Source organism: Trichosurus vulpecula, chromosome 4 (genome assembly GCF_011100635.1).
Source record: "Trichosurus vulpecula isolate mTriVul1 chromosome 4, mTriVul1.pri, whole genome shotgun sequence".
Lineage (NCBI taxonomy): Eukaryota > Metazoa > Chordata > Mammalia > Diprotodontia > Phalangeridae > Trichosurus > Trichosurus vulpecula.
The window spans coordinates 413,453,060-413,472,757 of NC_050576.1; the positions used below are offsets into that span (position 1 = coordinate 413,453,060).

Sequence of the window (19,698 nt, forward strand, 5' to 3'; positions counted from 1 at the left end):
ATGGTGGAGACATGGGTATGTTTTTAGGTAGTAAGAAAGCAGCCATTAGACAGTGAACAATTGACTATAAATAAAAGAATGAAAATGATAGAAAGAACAATGTACCAGAGAAGATAGAATGGAATAAGGTACTGTATCAGTAATTAAGGTGGGACTTTCTTTTACTGTTTTCTCTTTTATCACTTATTTAATCAAAGAGCCTTGCCTTTGTTACCTTGATTAAATCAGGAGTCTGATGACCTCCTTGCCTCAAGGGAAAGCCTAGTTTACATGGGTTTGAGTCATGAGCTTCTGACTCTAGAAGCTTTTAGGGCACATGGGTTTGAGTAGCCCATTGTGATGCCCTTTGACCCTGAACAAGATATATAAACTTCAATAAGGGCCAGAGCCTGAACTAATAATCAACCAGAAGAAGAGCCTGGACCTAAGCCTCTTTGTTCTCTGAGTTTACTCAGAGAATATCTCTTCTTATGTCAACAAGCCCAGGTGGGGCTGACTTAAGAACATTCTTTTTTTCTGTTCATGGCCTTTAAGGATGAGATGCTTAACCTGAGACACTATCTTGAATAATGGGACTTTTACTTGTGTTAATATTTTATGGACATATACTATGTTATGGCATGTTAATGGTAAATTAAATGGAGAGACCCTGGGTTGTAATTTCAATTGACACTTTGTCAACTCTCTTATCTTACTGTATTTACAACCTATTCAATTAAGAAAAGTCCTTTTCTTATATCATGGTTAAACATACACGGGGACCATAAAATTGAGTAACAAAGGCATGCTGAGGTGGGACTGCCCTGAAATGCATTTAAGCCTTCTCATTCTTTTGTTCAGGCAGTCAGAACTTATGATCTGGCTTCTTGTACATACAAGTAAGCTAGCTTCCCTAGCTTTAAGGGAATAAACATGATGAATTTACATATCACATTGCTTGTTGGCCTCCTTTAACCACAGTTTCAGGTTGACAAGATATATAGATATATATCTTTATATACATATATATGTATGTACAAAGAATGTCCATATTGATTTATAATATTTTCCTAAAAAAAGAATTTTTCTAAGTATCAGCTTTTAGATATTTTATCTAAACAAGTAAACAGGTACAAAGAATTAGACCGTTATACCCTTACAACTTTATGAGTCACTTCGATATTATCAACAGCTACCTATGTTTCATTTTCATTCTTCCTTGTTCAGGAATCTAGTTAGAGGGTGCTATACTTGCAATTTTCAAATCAATTCTTATCAAAATAAAAAGGATATTTTTATGGTTTTTCTTCTTGCATTTGCTGCTAAAATCATGACACTTTAATTAAATATTTGTGTTAATGGGCTTAATAGCAGTTCTCACCTCAATAAATCAGGGCTTCCAAATCTTTTCAGTTTATTCAACCTGCAATCAATGTCAATGTCCTTTTGGTTCAGCAACTTCATTTAGTTCTGTATTGAAAGTTCGATTATTTTTGATTACTGTTTTAATGTACTGCAATAAATGTGATATAGCATCTATATTTTAACTTATGGAAGTTCAATTTGTTTTTATTTGTGTATTAAAAATTATTTTGAAGATAATGTTGTAAAATAAACAAGAATATTATTATAGTCAATTTAATCTTTTTTTAATTTTTCTATATTTTTTCTGTGAATTACTTATGCACTGTTATATTTGTTGCTAATGCCTAATGATAGTTTGACAATAGGAAACTGAACCCTCAAAGTTAGATATGAATTCACAATTATAAAACTTTTTTCCTCACAGCAGCTGTGGACATTTTCAAATTATTATAATCATATATTCTATATCTAATGAGTTCTTAGAAAGGCCTTAGCAAGACAAAAATAACATTTATAAATCTCTGGGAATTTGAACTATTTCATCTCTCACCTTTCTATTTTCTTCCCTTGGCCAGTATTAACATTTGCTTGTATTTATTTCTTAAAATGCTTTGATCTTCATATTTTGAGAGTATAACGTAATGAAAAAATTAAAAAAGACAAAAATGAAGAATAAGTTTTTGTTTTTTTTATTTTAAAAAGTTTAGCCATTTCTTTAAACCATGGAGATATGATGCCCAACATAAAATCTCTAAATGGCCTTTTTATGCAGGTGGACTTTTTGAATGTGAGTCTTTATTTCTCCTTTCAACGGCATATTGCCTCACAGAGGACATCAGTACTGTGTATTTTACACTAAGAAGTTCATTCAAAACATTTAAGAAGTGCTTACTATACTCAAGGCACAGTGCCAGGGGCAGGGTGGTCCAAAGATGAAATTAAAAACATTCTCAGCCTTCAAGGAGCTTATATATCCCTTTATTTAGTGAACATTTTTAGAATGCACCAAAATGTGCCTTCCTTTGTTCTAGAAGTTTAAATGAAACCCCGAACCTGCTCTTATGGAGCTTTCACGAGTCTTAAGAGGATTTTTTTTAATACACAATTAAACATAATGCAGATACCATGACGATGTGCATATGTAATCATTTTAAAGACAATGTTTTTAGATGAGATAAATAACTGGAAACTGACAATGTTATGTGACTTCTTGAAGGGACTGACTTTAGACCTGGTTTATGGAGATTGAGTGAGATTTTGATGGACTGTGACTAGACATGGAAATGTGTTAAGATCTCTTCTAGGCACTGAGAAAGCTGTAAGCATAGGTATAATGGTAGGAAAGACTGATACTCAATAAGAATAGCACTGTTTTCTACTGGTTGCTTTTTAGATGAGAATGAGATAAAGAGAGAGAGAGACAGAGAGAGAGAGAGAGAGACAGAGAGACAGAGAGAGAGACAGAGAGAGAGACAGAGAGAGAGAGAGAGTTCTTGACCATGTCATCAAGCAACTATTATGCTCACATATTCCTTTTGAACAAGTACCTCAGTATGGTTGCCCAGTCTGGCAGAAATATTTATCAAATGATCCCTTTTGCAACTCAAATAGAATACAAAAATTATGTGGTGGTGCTTTTCAAGAGTTCCACATAATAGGGGCAGCTAGGTTGCGCAGTGAATAGAGCACTGGTCCTGGAGTCAGGAGGACCTGAGTTCAAATCCAGCTTCAGACACTTGATACATGAACTAGCTGTGTGACCTTGGGCAAGTCACTTAACCCCAATTGCCCTGCCAAAAAACAAAAAAAATTCCACATAATAATAACTCATTTATAGATATCTCTGAGTATTACAAAATACCTTCCTTACAAACACACTGTACAGTGTATAGAGTTATATTTCTTTTTTTTGGAGCAGGTGCTCTACTCACTTTGCCACCTAGCTGCCCCTAGAGTCTGTTATATTTACTACTTTTTTTTTTCTAGGACAAGGACTGCAGCTCTAGATAAAGCCTTGCTAAGCCTGGAGCAAGCATATCAGGATACACTTGGAAGGACTGTCTCACCCCTCCCCACTTTAAACCTAGGATTGCATTGAATCCCTAAATCATCACTGCTGCCCTTGGTACAGGGAAAAGAAGGGCAAAAATTCATCCAACATCCTTTTCCTTCTTTGAGGGAGTGGGGTGGTGGTGAAGCTTAGAGTAGAGCTCTAGATGTTAGAGTTGGACAACATTCAATGAAAGTTTACAAAATTATGATCTATTCAAATATGTACTATAAAAGTTAAACAGGAGATGAAAATAGTGTGACAATTTAAAAAAGTTCCCTCCAAAAAGAAAGATGAAATTCACCATTACAAAGTAATGGTGAAATTATAGATAAGGAGAATGATGGTAACAGAGTTCAAATAATCTGTCCATGGGTTCAGACCACTGGTCATTCATCGTGTTATCTGATGTAAGAAGACAGGTCAACTGAGGAAGTCCGATGTTGTTTGCAGTCTATACCTTAATCATGACATGGTTAAGATACTTATGCAACACTGTTAAATTAGTTAGTATTTTTTTTCTTTTTTATTGATATTCTTATGTTATTTCTTAAAACAGCCTCCCAATTTTTTCAAGTTGATTAAGAAAACTTTCAAAACATTTCAACAACACTTTCCCCGAAAATATTGAATTTAGAGTATGTTGCAAAATAGGCTCTTGAGTGTTTTTGATAATTTGCCAGAGGAATAAAGTACACAATTCTTTCATATACAATACTGACTTATTTTAAATCTAATTTTATGACTGAGGATTTATGGTTCTTAAAAAATCTATTATTTGGTACATGTTTCAAACCTTGGAGATATTCACAATTTTCTGTTGTCCAACATTCGTTCCAAATTTTCCGAATTGATATGTTTTTTGCACATTTTCACATTTTCAATATTTAAGAAATGATCATACTAGTGAGTTGAGTCACTGAAAAATACTGAAGTGTCTTTTGAGCCATGAAAGGAAGATTAAATTATTTTGAATGTAAATTGAAGCTTAAAAGGATTTTTATTCTATTCTAGCTCTTTGAAAACTGGTAATTCATATATAAAATAGAGTATAATTTTCTCCATTATTCTGATTAACCAAAATGGGCATAATGTCAAGTGTATTGCTGAAATCAAAGGACCTGCATCAAAGGTCCAATTCTACCATTTAGTGACTTTTTGATCTTGATCAATTCACTTAATGTTTCTGTGACTGTTTCTTCATTTATAAAATATGGTAGTTGAACTAAACAATCTCTAAAGTTCTTTCCTGCTCTTAATTTTAAAATGCCTATGATACCATTATTCAATTAAGCAGAAATGTTATAGTTGGGTAACATGCATTGGATATGACTATGGATAACTCAGCTTAACCTCTCAAACCTAATTTCCTTTTTGTAAAATGATGATATTTTTAATACCTAACATCGAGGGCTGTTGCGTGGAATGTATTTTATAAATTTTAAAACACATTGTAAATGGACTATGTGTACTTTTTTTCCCACTTTCCCTCAGATGTCAGAAGTAGGTGTGATGAGTGAAGACAATAATGGGTGAACTGGCAAGCAAAGTTAGACTTTTTTCTTTTTTCCTTTTGGAGTGCTTCTCAGCACTAAGGTAATCAAGTGCCTTTAACTGAGTCTTGCCTTTGTTTGAATCAAGAATCTATGATTGAATCAAGAGTCTTTGATGACCTGCTTAAATCACAAGAAAACCTAAGTCACATGAGTTTGAGTCACATGGTTCTGACACCCTCTGACACTAAGCATATGTATATATATATATATACTCTTTGACCCTGAGTATGTATATATATGTGTGTGTATATATATATATACACACATATATATACATACTCATATATATATGTATATATATACATGTATATACACATATATACACACATACACACACATATGTGTGTGTGTGTGTGTGTATGTACACACACACACACACATATATACTCTGAGGTTAGCATTTTGCTTGGGGGCTCACTCAATGGATGAGTGTCCATGTGGTTTGGCCAGAGGAGACTCTGGGTAGCTGTTGGGGAGCCCCCCAGCTTTGAAAACCTTCTCTTTCTCTCTCTCTCTCTCTCTCTCTCTCTCTCTCCTCTCTCTCTCTCTCTCTCTTTCTGTTGCAAGTATATATGTATTGCTATAGACGGACAAGTAGAAGCTCTGTCTGCTGATTTGTGTTATTTGCTCTGTTTATATAATTTATGTTTGTAATTTCTGTTTGTGTTTTCTCTGAAGTTCAGGGTGCTGACTTTTACCTCTGAACTAAGTGAATGATATGTAAATGTTTAATTAAGGTGAGATCGTAAACCCCTTAAGGTTGCTTTCCTTAGAAAAAGCAGATCAAAGATCAAAGAACCTGTGCTAACATCCTTCCTGTGCGCTGGTGTTGTTGATCTTACACCTCCATAGCAGCTGCTAAAAACATTAGTGTTAAATCTGGTGACCCACAGCCAAAGATTTTCCTTCATTTAGACTGGGCTCCATCTTGGGAAGGGAGACTCAAAATTATTTTCTTTGGTACATGTCTCTATCTTCTGATAATTCCTCAGTGATATCAGAACATATTAGGGACTCAGGTGAGCTGGGGCTCCTTGGGAAAGCTCATTTGTAAGTAGGCCCAAAGCCTCTACTTACTAGGTACTAAGCTGATTTGGGTGTAAAGCCTTCAGGGCCCTAAGAGGAGTTGCTAACACCAGAGCCAATGGTAGGTGCACTGAATTCTAAGTTCACATCAATCATAAATTCAGCCCATCAGAGGCCTGATTTCCAGCCAATCAGACGCAGGCTAGACTTGTATATAAGGAGAGCCCAGAGTGTGAGAGAACCAGAATTGAAGAAGGATAAAAAGGAGGAGAAACAGAACTGAAGGGAAGCAAAATTGAAAAGCAGACATCAATATATTAAAGCAGCAGACATTAAGAGGGCACTGAAGAGCAGACATTGAGAGGCAAATTTATAATTGATATCTGAAAAAAATTCTTTCCAAGAATTGGAGCTAAAGAAGTCTTCGTGCAAATAATGAATGATCATGACCATTTGTCAAATGTGGCTGAAGTAGTGATATGTGTTTTTATGTTATGTTAGTTAGGTTTGTCCCTTTACAATTCTGAAATTCTGTGATACTATAATCCATTATCATAATTTCTATAGGAACTCAACATTATATGCATTTATACACATACATACATATGTATAGACATATATATCGTACAAAGCCAAGATAATTCATATATTGGAACTGTATATTCCACATTCATATTGTTATGTATCATAGGAAAATGTTACTCATTTTCTTAATCCACTAAGATGCTATCAATTTTTAAACAGCAGAAATGAAATACTGTATTCATCTTCTAGGTAGTAATATATAAGGGGTTAATGGCCAGCCACAGCATCAGGCAAGAAAATCTTGCCATAAAATCTCCTTTTCCTTTAAAAACCTAGGTTGCTAGAATGATATTAGATGATTAGTAATTCAAAGATTTGATAGAACTGATTTTTATTTTTGCTATAATAGATATTCTTTCACTTAGGTAGTCATTCAGTTTTCATCTTTTAAAACTCACTGTGAAATGTGAAATTATTACCATAAGGATGGCCCTTTTAAAAAGCTTTTAATGAAGAAGTTTAGATCGATTATATATGATTTTAACTCCTGGAAGCTCTATCTCCTCAGAATAATCAAATCCTAGGGATCACGAAGACTATCTTATCCTTCCACTTCTCTGTTGTGAAAATTAATCTAACTGCACCTTGACAAATTGCTGTGTTTTTCCCATTCTTAAAGGTCTCCAGGAAACAACAACCTATTCCTGGATCTTTGTACTATAATTATAAGAAAAGCTTTTATTTCAGAAACCTTAAATCCACCCTCATAGTTTGAACCCAATTTTTCTTCATCTTATTTCAGTGTAGTTGGAAGATTTAGTCATTATCTTTGATCTTCATGTACGTGAAGTCATGACTCAGCCTCCTAAATCATGTTTTTTTTTTTCCCATTATTTTCAGCCCTTGGTCTTCTCAACTGTATTTGCCAACCTCTGAGTCATTTTTGTTGGTCTTTTAAAGATTCTCCCCATGTTTATCATATATCACAAATTATGGCCACATTCCAGGGATAAGGTAAGTTTTTCATCAATATGAATGCTTTGGCAGGGTTACCTCATATTTCTCATAACTCATTTGTCCTTTTAATTAGAAAATTCATTTTCTGTTTACTTTCTTCCTTTATCAGACTGTTAGGATAACATAGCAATGCTAGTCATTCTCCACTTGGTAATTAATTCACTTTCTTTACTAGATGAATAAATGTGGGAAATAGTTACCATTTATGTCCATAGTCATTCTTACCAACCAAGTACTGATTAATTTTCTTAATATGGTGTATATTATTTATAGAGGTAGCATCTTATGCCAAACTAGGTAATGGACTTCTAGTCAACAAGGCCAAAAATCAAATCCTACCTTTAAGCACTTGATGCTTCATAGACTCTGACATTGGGAAAATCATTCAAATTTCTCTGGAGCTTGGTTTCCATATTTCTAAAATGGAAATTATAATTAAAGTACTTACCTCATAAGGTTCTTAGGTTAATGTGAGATAAAATATTATAGTGCTTTGTGAGGTTTTTTTTTTTCTTCTTAAGTTTTATTGATGCTTTTTTGTTTTGTTTTCATTGCACTTTAATTTCCCCAGGTTTTCCCACCCACATTTCAACCTCTTTTGTAACAAAGATTAATAGTTAAGAAAAATTAGTTAACCAAGAGTAACTCAGAATCTAACAGAGTATATCACATTCCATTCCTTCATTCACTTCCTCTCTCAGTTAAGAGGCGGAGAGTCTTAATCTGAGATCAATACTGCTCATTTTAATCAGCCTCAATTGAAATGCCTTTTAGTTTTCCTTTCATGTACATGATTATAGCTACTGTCTATTTTGTTCACCAGTTTTACCTACTTAGCTCCTATATTGATTCATACATTTTTCCCCTGAATTCCTCATGTTTTTTATGGTGCAATGTTATTTCATTTTGAATGCATACCACAACTTACTCAGTTATTTCCCAATTAAAGAGTACATGCTTTGTTTATAGTTTTTTTGCCAGCATTAAGAAGTACTGTTATGAATGTTTTAGTACAGAAGGGAGTTTTAATCCTGTCTTTTCTTGGGAGTATATGCCTAGCACTGGGAGGGCTGGTTAAATAAAGATATGAATCTTTCCTTGCATTATTCTCAGTTTTGTTGTTGTTTTTCCAGAGTGTTTAAATCAACTCAGCTCTCCTGACAAGATCAACTAAGGGATCTTTATTGTGTACTGAATTGTATTTCAGTGTATGATCCACTTTGAGATTGTTTTAGAAAGAAACAGACACACAGATTAATATAGAGACATTGATAGATAGATGATAGATAGGCAGACAGACAGATACATGATAGAGACATAAACAAGCAGACAGAGACACAGACAGATAAATGATAGATACATACATAGAGACATAGATAGAAAAATGCATGGATAGATATAGATTGTTATAGATATAGGAACATAGATAAATATATAAAAATGTATAATACCAGACTGTAACAACATTGTTTGTTTGTTAGTTTTATTGTGTCTGTGATTTTATCAATATAAGAAGGTTCATATAAAAACATCCTCAATGAGTTTAGATGAACATGCTCTCTTACATTGTAGTTTGAGTGAACTCGCTGCCAATACTAGGTTAGGTGTGGAGGTTCACACAGTCAGTATGTGTCAAAGTCAGAAATGAAACCCAGGTCTTGTCAATTCCAAGGTCAGTTCCCAATTTCAATCTGCCATAGTGACTCATATATTCTCTCTATATGCCTATATATTTCTTTATATCAAAGTTTTTTTTTTACCACTTAATATTTTTTTTCCAATTACATGGACATGTAGTTTTCAATATTAATTTTCCTAAGAATGTAAGTTTCAAAATTTTCGCCGTCCCTACATCCCCTCCCTTCTTCCCAAGAAAACAAATAATCTGATACAAGTTATACATGTATAATAATGTTAAACATATTTCCATGTTTTTCATGTTATGAAGAAGAATCAAAACAAAATGGAAAAACCATAAGAAAGGAAAAAAAAGTGAAAATAGTATGCTTCAAACTGCATAGTTTTTTTTTTCTCTCTGAATGTGGATAATATTTTCCATCTGTAATATCAATTAAGTTGGGACTTTCTTACTGTTTTAAAATGATTAATTAAGTGTCTTTGATTGAGTCTTACTAGGTGCTATGTCACAGGCCCAAACCCCTATTAGGTGCTAAACCTATGTGGGTGTGAATTGGTAACCAAGGTGGAGCCCCAGGTGGGGCTAACTAAGGGAGCCCTGATTAGATCTTTGCTCCTCAGTTTGCCCCAAACCCCTAATTACTAGGTGCTATGTGGGTGTGAAGCTCCCAGGGTGATAAGGGGAGGTGCTAACTCCAGAGCCAATCATAGGAGCCTAAGTTCTGGTCATTCAGATGACATTTGCTAACTTCTGAAACTGTATAACCAAGGGAAGACAGAGCCATTTGCTTAGGGCTCTCACTCTTGGTGGCATGCTGATGTGGAGACTCCGGGCAGCTGTAGCTAAGAGCCCTCCAGCTTGTAAATCCGGATGCTGGGACTTTGTTAAACTCTGGTAACTACATATTGGGATTTGAAACAGACAAGGTCTGTCTGTTGATGTTTGTAATTTGTTTGTATTTGCTCTGAAGTTCAGGGTACTGGCTTTTTCCCCTGAACTAAGTCAGTGATGTCAGTATGCTGGATTAAAGTAAGCTTGTTGTTAACCCCTTAATGTTGCTTTCCTTAGTAAAGCAGATCAGAAGAACATATGCTGGCAGCGTTCTTGTTGTTGGGCTTGTGTTGGTTTTTCATCCCCACAGCAGCTACTAGCTGGATTGTTGAAACACCATCATAAGTCTTTTGGATTGTCTTGGATTGTTGTATTGATGAGAAGAGCTATGCCTATCATAGCTGATCATTGCACAGTGTTGCTTTTACTGTGTACAATATTCTCTGGGTTCTGCTCACTTCACTTAGCATCAGTTTATGTAAGTTCAGGTTTTTTTAAAATACATCTGTTCATCATTTCTTATAGCACAAAAGTATTTCATTGCATTTATATAACCACAACTTGTCCAGCCATTCCCCAGCTGATGGTCATCATCATAATTTCCAATTCTTTGCCACCACAAATAGAGCTTCTGTAAATATTTTTGTACATATGGATTTTTTCCCCTTCTTTTTATGATCACTTTGAGGTACATATCTAAGAGTGGCATTGCTGGATGAAAGGGTATGCGCAGTTTCATAGCCCTTTGGGCACAGTTCCAAATTGTTTTCCACAATGGTTGGATCAGTTCACAACTCTACCAAGAATCCATTAATGTTCCAATTTTCCCACATCTTCTCCAATATTAACTTTTTTCTTGTCTGTCATATTAGCCAATCTGATAGGTGCTTTGTAAATTTTAAAAATAGCTTTAAAATATGCTATATTTTTATTATTCCATTATTTCATTCTGATAAAGTCTATAAATCATGCTAGAAACTGTAACATAACTATGATACATTCTGACTCCTACATATTTATTCAGTGCTTTCTTCACCTACTCTCTCATTCTACTTCAGAGAGATTTGACAACTCATTGTGCCCTTCATTCTCACCCGCTTGCTTTTTGATTTGCTATTCTTTTCACTTAGAATTGCCTTTCTATATACTATACATACCATATACTAGCGATTCATTAAGGACCAGAATAATTCTCATCTCCACAATGAAGTCTCCCCTGAAGAGTACAACACAGATTTATTTTGTTGTCCTTTGGTATCCAATGAAAGGCAGCTTGGCATAGTATATACAGGGCTGGCATCAAGAAGGCATGAGTTCAATTTCAGTGTTTGACCCATATAGTTGTCTGACTCTGGACAAGTCATTTAACCTTTTGTTACCCTAGAAAACTATCTAAAAATGTAAGTTACAAATAGTTGGGGATCTTAACTGAAGAGTTTCTACAGTGACAATTTACTGTAGCTTGTGATTCTGTCCACTGAGGCAATGATAGATCCAGACCAAATTGAAGTAGGGGGAGGGGATAATCTGTCTTCTGAGGTAGGCTGGTCAGACTAGACCATTTTCCTCCAGGGGTAGGTTGGGGGCGGGGGGTAGGAGGCAGGGAGGTGAATGTAGATAGAAATAGCTCCACAATATCTACCACTACAGTTACTGAACACTAAAAGAACTGTTTCAACCTGTGTGTCCATCCTTATCTCTATTTCTTCTCATTTGATATATGCAAAGATTCCTGGGATTTTCTTAACCTATGTTGGTGCATTCATAAAGGCTTCTTCGTTTATTCCTGATCAAGTCTCAAATGTTCAATGACTCGGGTTATTTTGTAGTCCTCTCAGAACTAACGGGTTTTTGTTTGTGTCTCACGTGTTCTGTGATCTTTCCTACAATCAGCACAAAAGGGACCTGTGTTTTATATTCGCGTTGGTCATGTACCTTCACACTGTATCCTTTCATTATACATTAATAAATTTTAACAAGTGTGTTATGTCTCTCGATGAACTGTGTACCTCTCTTCCTTAAACCCATGATCCAAATGCTGTATTTTATCTGGCTGATGGAATATTATTGGCTTGTGCTATTACTTAAGAGCTATATGGTTGTTTTTTAACTTCTTATGTGTGTAAATCTGGTCTTCCCAACTACTGTAGGTCATACGTTCCTCAAAGACAGTTATCTGTTATATGTTTTGTCACTCTTGAAACATTGGTACAGGACCCTTCAAGCCAATTCTTTAAAAAAAATTCTGATTAAAAATTTAGCTTTCCCCTTCTCAACTAACCTCTCTGGGGAGGAAGGGGACCTTTATAAAATGAATGTATAGTCAAATCAAAATATATTCCTTCATTCAGTTCAATAAACTTTAATTAAGCACTTTATGAATACACAGCAATGTGCTATGGCAAGAGGAAAATGCGATCCTCAGATAAATCTCTAACCATTGTCTCATAGAGCTCAAATGGAGTAAAGGTATATAATACTTACAAAATAACTATAATATAACATAACCCGTAAGTATATAAGAGAGGTGCCAGGAGTTGTAAGGTGGAGAGGTCATAATTTTTTGAAGAAGTTGGGAAGTCTTCATGAAGAGAACATTTGATTTCAGCTTAAAAGGATGGATATGAATTCAACAACCAACAACCAGGGGATAGGAAGAAGAAAAAGCCATTCCAGGAAAAAGGAATAAAAGGATAACAAAAGCAAGTAAAAGGGGAAATAAATAGTTCATTATGATTGAATTGCAGATTATTTATGTAGAAGTATTATTAGATAGAGGGCTGCTTCGTGGCACATTGCCAGGCCTATAGTGAGGAAGATCTGAGTTCAAGTTCAGCTTCAGACACTTAACTACTATATGACCCAATTATACTTATTGAAAATTGATCCTGGGCAAGTCACTTAACCCTGTTTGTCTCAGTTTCTTCATATGGAAAATGAGCAGGAGAAGGAAATGGCAAGCCACTCTAATATCTTTGCTAAGGAAATGCCAAATGGGGCCACGAAGAGTCACAGAGGACTGAAATGATTGAATAGAAAAAGTATGAGATAGAACTAGGAAGAGTGAATGGCACCAGATTGTAAAGTACTTAAATAGCAGGTAAAGGAGTTTGAAACTTACTTAGTAGGAAAGAAAAAGAACAATTGAAGGATCATAAATTTAAACCGCGTTGGCATCTTTGAGGTCAGTCCAATCCCCTCTTTCATAAAATGGGAAAATTAAGAGCCAGAGAGATGAAATAACTGGACTAGTGTTACATGGGGAGTCAGAGGAAGAACGAGGATTTCAACCCAGATCCTCCAACTCCAAATTATATGTCCTTTGCCATGTGTTATTCAGCTTCACTTCACACATGCTGACTTTTACACACTGCTCAATGTCTCCCTTACTGTTCTGTTTTTCACATGAACACACTTGCCTAAGAACAAACCCTTCCGTTCTATACACTGCGGCTGGCCACACTTTGACTTTGCAACAAAATCACTTGGGCTTCAATCTCCCAGAGACTACCTCACTTTTTCACTCTTTTTCTTACATAGTGTCTCTCTATTTCTGAACCACTGACTCATTACATTACTTTGTCCTAGTTACTCCTTGTGAACATAGCTAGGAGTCAGTTACCACCAAGAAGCCTTTAACACTGCCATTAAGGTAACACCTTCACAGCTCCTAAACGGGATGTGTGCTTCACTGTTTCTTGGCCATTATGTATGGGTATCCTCCAGTCCACTATCCTGAGTACTCTTCTTTTGTTAATCTACATTTTTTTTGCTTTTTTTTATATTACAAGAACACAAATACAGAATAGAGAAAAGAAACAAAAACACATCATAAACTTAAATATTGAAACTTAAATACAAAGTAAGAAAGAAAAAAGAGTGTCATGTGCATAGCAGAACATGAGAGGATTTAAATATGTAAAAATAAGTTTTCATTTCAAGAAAGCCTGTATGATAAATAATACACCTTGTGTTGAGAATTGTGCATATTTTCTTTGCTTCCTTGTGTTTTCTTTTGTTCTCTACTGTGCACTTTTTAACTTTGTTCTCTCCCCACCCCATCACCCAGAAAGCTACAATACAGCTTAAATATGTTTCTCTCTCTCTCTCTCTCTCTCTCTCTCTCTCTATATATATATATGTATATATATGTATATATATACATATATATATGTATGTATATATAATCTATATTTTATTACTCATAGAAGTGTGAGATTTCATTAGATTGGCTTTAACAGCTACCTTTTCGCTCCACCTTATCTCCACCAGGCATCTTGCTCTCCAACATAAGTATGCCCCAGATGACTTAAACTTTTTATGCCCGGGTCTTCAGGAGAGGACTAACATGACAAATAGGTCTGAATAAATGTGTTGGATGAAGAAATTTATGAATGAATATGTAACTAATTATATCATTGTATGTACTTTTCTCACAACCTTTCAAAATTTTAATACTGAATCATTTTAGCAGAATATTCCACTGAGTGCTATGCTCACAAATTAGATTACTATAATCTGAATTCTCCTAAATTTTGGGGGGAGAACAAAAATTCAGAAATGTGATAAAGTTTAAAGAACATAAATCATTTATCATGATATATTACCTTCCATCTGTTTCAACAATCCAGTTAGCAGCTACTGTGGCTGTGTAAAACCAACAAAATCCAGCACACAGAATGCTGCAAGCCCAGGCTCTTTTGATCTGCTTTACTAAGGAACGCAATATTAAGGGGTTAACAATTCTACTTTAATCCAGCATACAAATATCATTCATTTAGTTCAGGGGAAAAAGCCAGCACCCTGAACTTCAGAGCAAAAACAAAGAAATTACAAACATCAGCAGAGAGACCTTTTCTGATGCAAATCGCAATGCATAGAACATCCAGGTTTACAAGCTGGGGGCGCTCTTAAGTACAGCTGCCCAACATCTCCACATCAGCACACTACCAAGAGTGATAGCCCTAAGCAAATAGCTCTGTCTTCCCTTTTGATGCACTCTTTAGCCATCATCAAATGTCATCTGAGCCACTGGAACTTAAGTTCTTACTATTGGCTTTGGTCTTAGCAACTCCCCTTAGGACCTTGGGGGCTTCACACCCACATTGGCTTAGCACCTAGTAGCTTAGCACCTAGTAGCTAGGGGTTTGGGGCTTCTTGGGATCAAAGATATAATCAGACCTCCCTTCATTGGCCCCACCTTAGTTACCAATGCACCATCCTATTAATAAAAGAAATAAATCTCAAAAGATCTGTAAAGCATTATTATCCAGCATGAACTTGAATACATTATTGAGTGTCTAAATATCTTTTTCTTTCTAATGACTCCTCATAGAAGCAGGAATGCAAACTATAGTAAAGCCATTAAATGAGAGGGAGGGGTGACATTATCACATAATACATTTTTCTATTAGCCATTTAAATTTCAGAGGTCATATATCTTCATTTTATATTATATAGCCACCAGTCCAGCCTCACCCACAGAGGTGTACTTTTGTTGATAGTGGCACTGATGATATCTAAAATCCTTTCAAGGCTAGACCTTTGTTTTTAAATATAATCACTTCTTTCCACTTTACTGGAGGTGATCTCTTCCCCTCCTGAATTTAAATAGGACTTTTTGGCTACTATTATTTATCTATTAGATTCTATTTCTGTGTTATAGTTTTTCCTGTACATGTTTTATTTATTCCATTATAGTAAAGGAGGCCAGAGACCTAGGCAGCAGTTCCTTAATTTCATGCTGAAGCTTTCATATGTGTTCAATCACAATGTTTATCCTACATTGCCAGAATGAATCATCTCCTCATCTGCTGATGTAAATGGCTACACAAATGTCTTCTGTGGCGTCTTTCTTCCAGAATTCTCCACAAGTAATCCCACAATCTTTCAGTTCTGCAACACGACTATTGGTAGATTCTGATGAAGTATCTTCAAGATAATTATCACTCATTGTGATTAAAAAAAAGAAGAAGAATTATGACTGTAGCCAGTCTCCCTATAGTCTAGTGGGGACTGCATGCATCCTGGAACCTTATCCTGGAAAGGTGACAAAATGGTGTGAAAGTCTTTGTGCTACCAAAAATGGTTTTTATTCACCAAATATAAAAGGACTCTTTTTGAAGTATCGGAGAAAATATTCACTTTAGGGAGAAAAGCCTGACTTCTATGAAGCTGATTCCACTCTCTAAAAGAGAGTACTACTTTTCTCCATTTTTCTGTTCACTCAGTTAAAAAAAACTTTATTAATCACCTATTATGTACCAGCTGTTGTACAAAATTCTAGGCAGATATGCCCTGAGTGCAGTTGAACCAGACTAAAATATAATTGGAAAATAGCTAAGAAATTAAGTCAATTAACTAAAAAAAGGAAATAGAAGTATGTGTGGTTCCTTAGTCAATATGCAACCTGCAGGAATCCTTGTGTACACTTTTGTGCCCGCCCCCATTTCTATTTGAATTGACACCCTGATCCTAGATGATGTAGATGCAAACAGTGCCCTAAGGGCTAAGTTGCCTTCTCCCTGGTTTGTCCTCTAACTTGGAGATGTCTTACAGTCTCTTGACACAAAGATGCCCTAAGGGATGTGTTTCTCTCTCCCTGGTGCCCTAAAGTCTCCTCCACTTATTTTGAAATACCATCAAACTTCCTGTTACCCTGGGCCATGGAATTCTTTCTCTCCTCCATCCGGGGTCATAAAATATCTGGTCTCCCTTATTTTGTGTCATTGGTTGTCCTCTACCTGTGTCCTTATCTTGTAAACCCTAAATCTTCAACCCCCATAAGAAACCCTAAAATCATCCTACAGGCTGTACAGCTTTTCGTCTATATTAGTCTGGTTCCTTCCCTACATCAGTGCCTTTGTTTAGCTCCTTGCTAAATCTCAGACCCACTGCTTTTGTGTCAATAAAGCTCCCAATGGCTACAGAGAAGGTCTGTGTGAATTCTTTCACATTTGATGAACCAGCTTTCCCAACTCCCAACCACCTCACTAGAAATACAAAGACAAAATGGAAACAAATGTTATTTTTAAGGAAGTTACATTCTATCTGGGAAGACTTCAAGTAGGACCTTTCTAACTCATTTACTACTCTCTAAAGCCTTGGGGAAATTGTTTAGTTCCCACCCACAACTCCTAACTTGTTTTCACCATCTCAAGAACTGTTCAGTAAAAAAGGTATCATGCTGCTCAAAACTGAAAAAAGCAAAAGGAGAAATAGAATTTTTTTTCAGAAAAATGCAACTGATCCAAATGCACTTAATTATAGGACCAGGCCTCTCAAGAGTCAACCAAAAGAAAGAATCAATTCACAATTGTGCAAAAGCAATGGAACTGAGGTGTTTTTGTTTGGTTTTTGTTTTTCCTAGGAAAGAAGTTCTTCACACACTGCTCAGAAGAAAAGTACAATATGGATTGAATTCTCCAGGAATTAACATCACTATTTAGCTTGGTTAATACAGACATATAAAGGAGTTTCAAAGAATGTGAATAAATTGTTAATGGAAGTTTTCTAGAATGTAGTTTTAGAAATAATGACTTTCTTGGACAAGCTTTATTGTTTTATATCAGTCTAGTTGTAATATTCCAAAGGAGTGAAACAAGTATAGTAAAGTTCTGGCAACATGAAAATGATGACTGGATAATAATTTGTAATTTGAAAAAAATTATATTTTCTTGGTTTAGTAAACTTTCTATATTTGCCAATTAATATAAGCAATACAAGAAACATTTTGTATAAAATCCTTAAGTATTTTACAGCTACTACACAGAAAGACACAAAATGTTTTCTTACTTTGCAGAAAAATGCAAAATAATCATCAAAGAGAGATAACTGTCATACTTGAAATTATTTACCAAGATAACTGAAGGTAATGTAAAGCATAAGTGAAGGATGCCTATGGTTGATTAAATTGCATTTCTCAGGCAAAATAAAAAAAGTATGCCAATCAGATATGAGTTTACTGCTCTATCTAGCCACTAAGTATTTAAGACTTTAGAAGGGAAGAACAAAGTAATAAGTTGGGTTTAACATTATTATAGATGTGAGTCACATCACTAGGAGATAATACTATACTATTTTTGTGGAATAACAATGAGGATATTCACCTTAAGAGGCTCCCTTTGATGCAGTATTTAAAATGGTGAGTGAAGGATGAGTGAGCAACAAAATAGAACCACAGGTGGTGTTTTGGTTTTTGGGTCCCTAATGCTCCAAATACAGCAAGTGAACTAATAGATACAACACAAAATATCTATAAAGTTTAATATAAACTGTGTAAATTGTTGAAATTTTATTTTTCTTATTTAGATCTTATTAAAAGCAACAAAACTACCTCACAAAATACACAGAGTTCAAATAGTTGCTAGCTAGTGACTCATTATCACTTTGTACTTAGAATTACCTTTTGGATTATGTTTTTAAAGTATGGGTAAAATGCCCTTGTGAAATGCTCAAGAAGAACAAGCTTGTTTAAAAGAATTTCATGACTGAAATTCCTGTTACTAACTCAAATATGTTTCAATTTCCTCAGAATCTTCTTTGTTCAGTGGCACTCATCTGTATGAGGGAATTCTGATTTCTTTGCCCAGGTAAACCAAGTGAATTAGTACTCTATCACTTTAGTTAGGGCAGGAAGAACAGAGGTGGTTGTGGTTTCTTAGAAGTCCATGTCAATTATCTGCTTGATGTCCTTCCTGCCAGTCAGTGAGTGTCATTTGGCCTTTGAGCTCATTCACTGGAATCCAAGGCATAACATCATCTTCTTTGACTACTTATGTCCAGATGCCCAAGGAAAATCTTCACAGTGTATAAACTAAAAGGAATGACAACGTGTCACCTGAGTAATAACTCTCAGCAATTATTAAAGCCCTTTTAATTGCATGTTGATTAGCACTGTTTATGTTCTTGAATAATGGAATGTCTGACTGCTACTGGGAGACAGCAAAGAAAGATGCGAAAGGACACTGAATAAAGGTGAGGGGAGGAAGAAATTTGAAAAAGCAAACTGGTGTGCAAAAGGACAAAAGAAATCAAGGCCATCACAGAAAACAAGTTATGAATATAAAGTGGAAGAATGAGACACAAAAAGTCAGTGTGTCACTCTTAATATAGTAATTAGTAAATACTGGATGAGGGAGAATACTATAGTACTAATAAATGAAAACCATCCCTTTGAAGTTTGTTCTTCATGTATATAACAGATTAAATATACTTATAATGTCAACCTTTTAAAGAAGTTGTTGAGGTGGGGCAGACAGGAGTGTCTAAGGCAGATGGAGCAAAAAGGATGTGAGATATGACATAAGATGCAGTAAATGATTAAAGAAGACTGTGTGTTGAAGCCCCATGCTGTAGACTTATCTGTGTGCTTTCACAGAGCACTCCAATTACCTGATATTCCAGAACAACTCTTTCCCTCCCCTTTCCTGTTGCCTTTGCTTATCTATATGGTCTCCAGAACAGTACCACTCTTCCCCTTTTCCTGTTCTCCTTGCTTATCTGCATGACAAAGATACTTCCAGGCTACCTGATATTCTAGGCATTCCAGAGCCCTGCTTGCCTCTCCTCCCATTCTCTCCCTCTCCTTACCCCTATTCTATAAAACTATGTAGACGAGACACATAATACCAATAATTGCTCTCTCTCTCTCTCTTCCATGTGGAAGCAGGGCCTGTTTGGTTGTGTCACCCCAATAAATGTTTTTCTAT

General features: G+C 35.4%; 1 pseudogene; it reads right to left on the reverse strand.

The window, feature by feature from the left end:
• LOC118847344 overlaps positions 1–15,941 on the reverse strand; it is a 32,869-nt pseudogene extending 16,928 nt beyond the window's left edge.
• Positions 15,942–19,698: the final 3,757 nt, after the last annotated feature.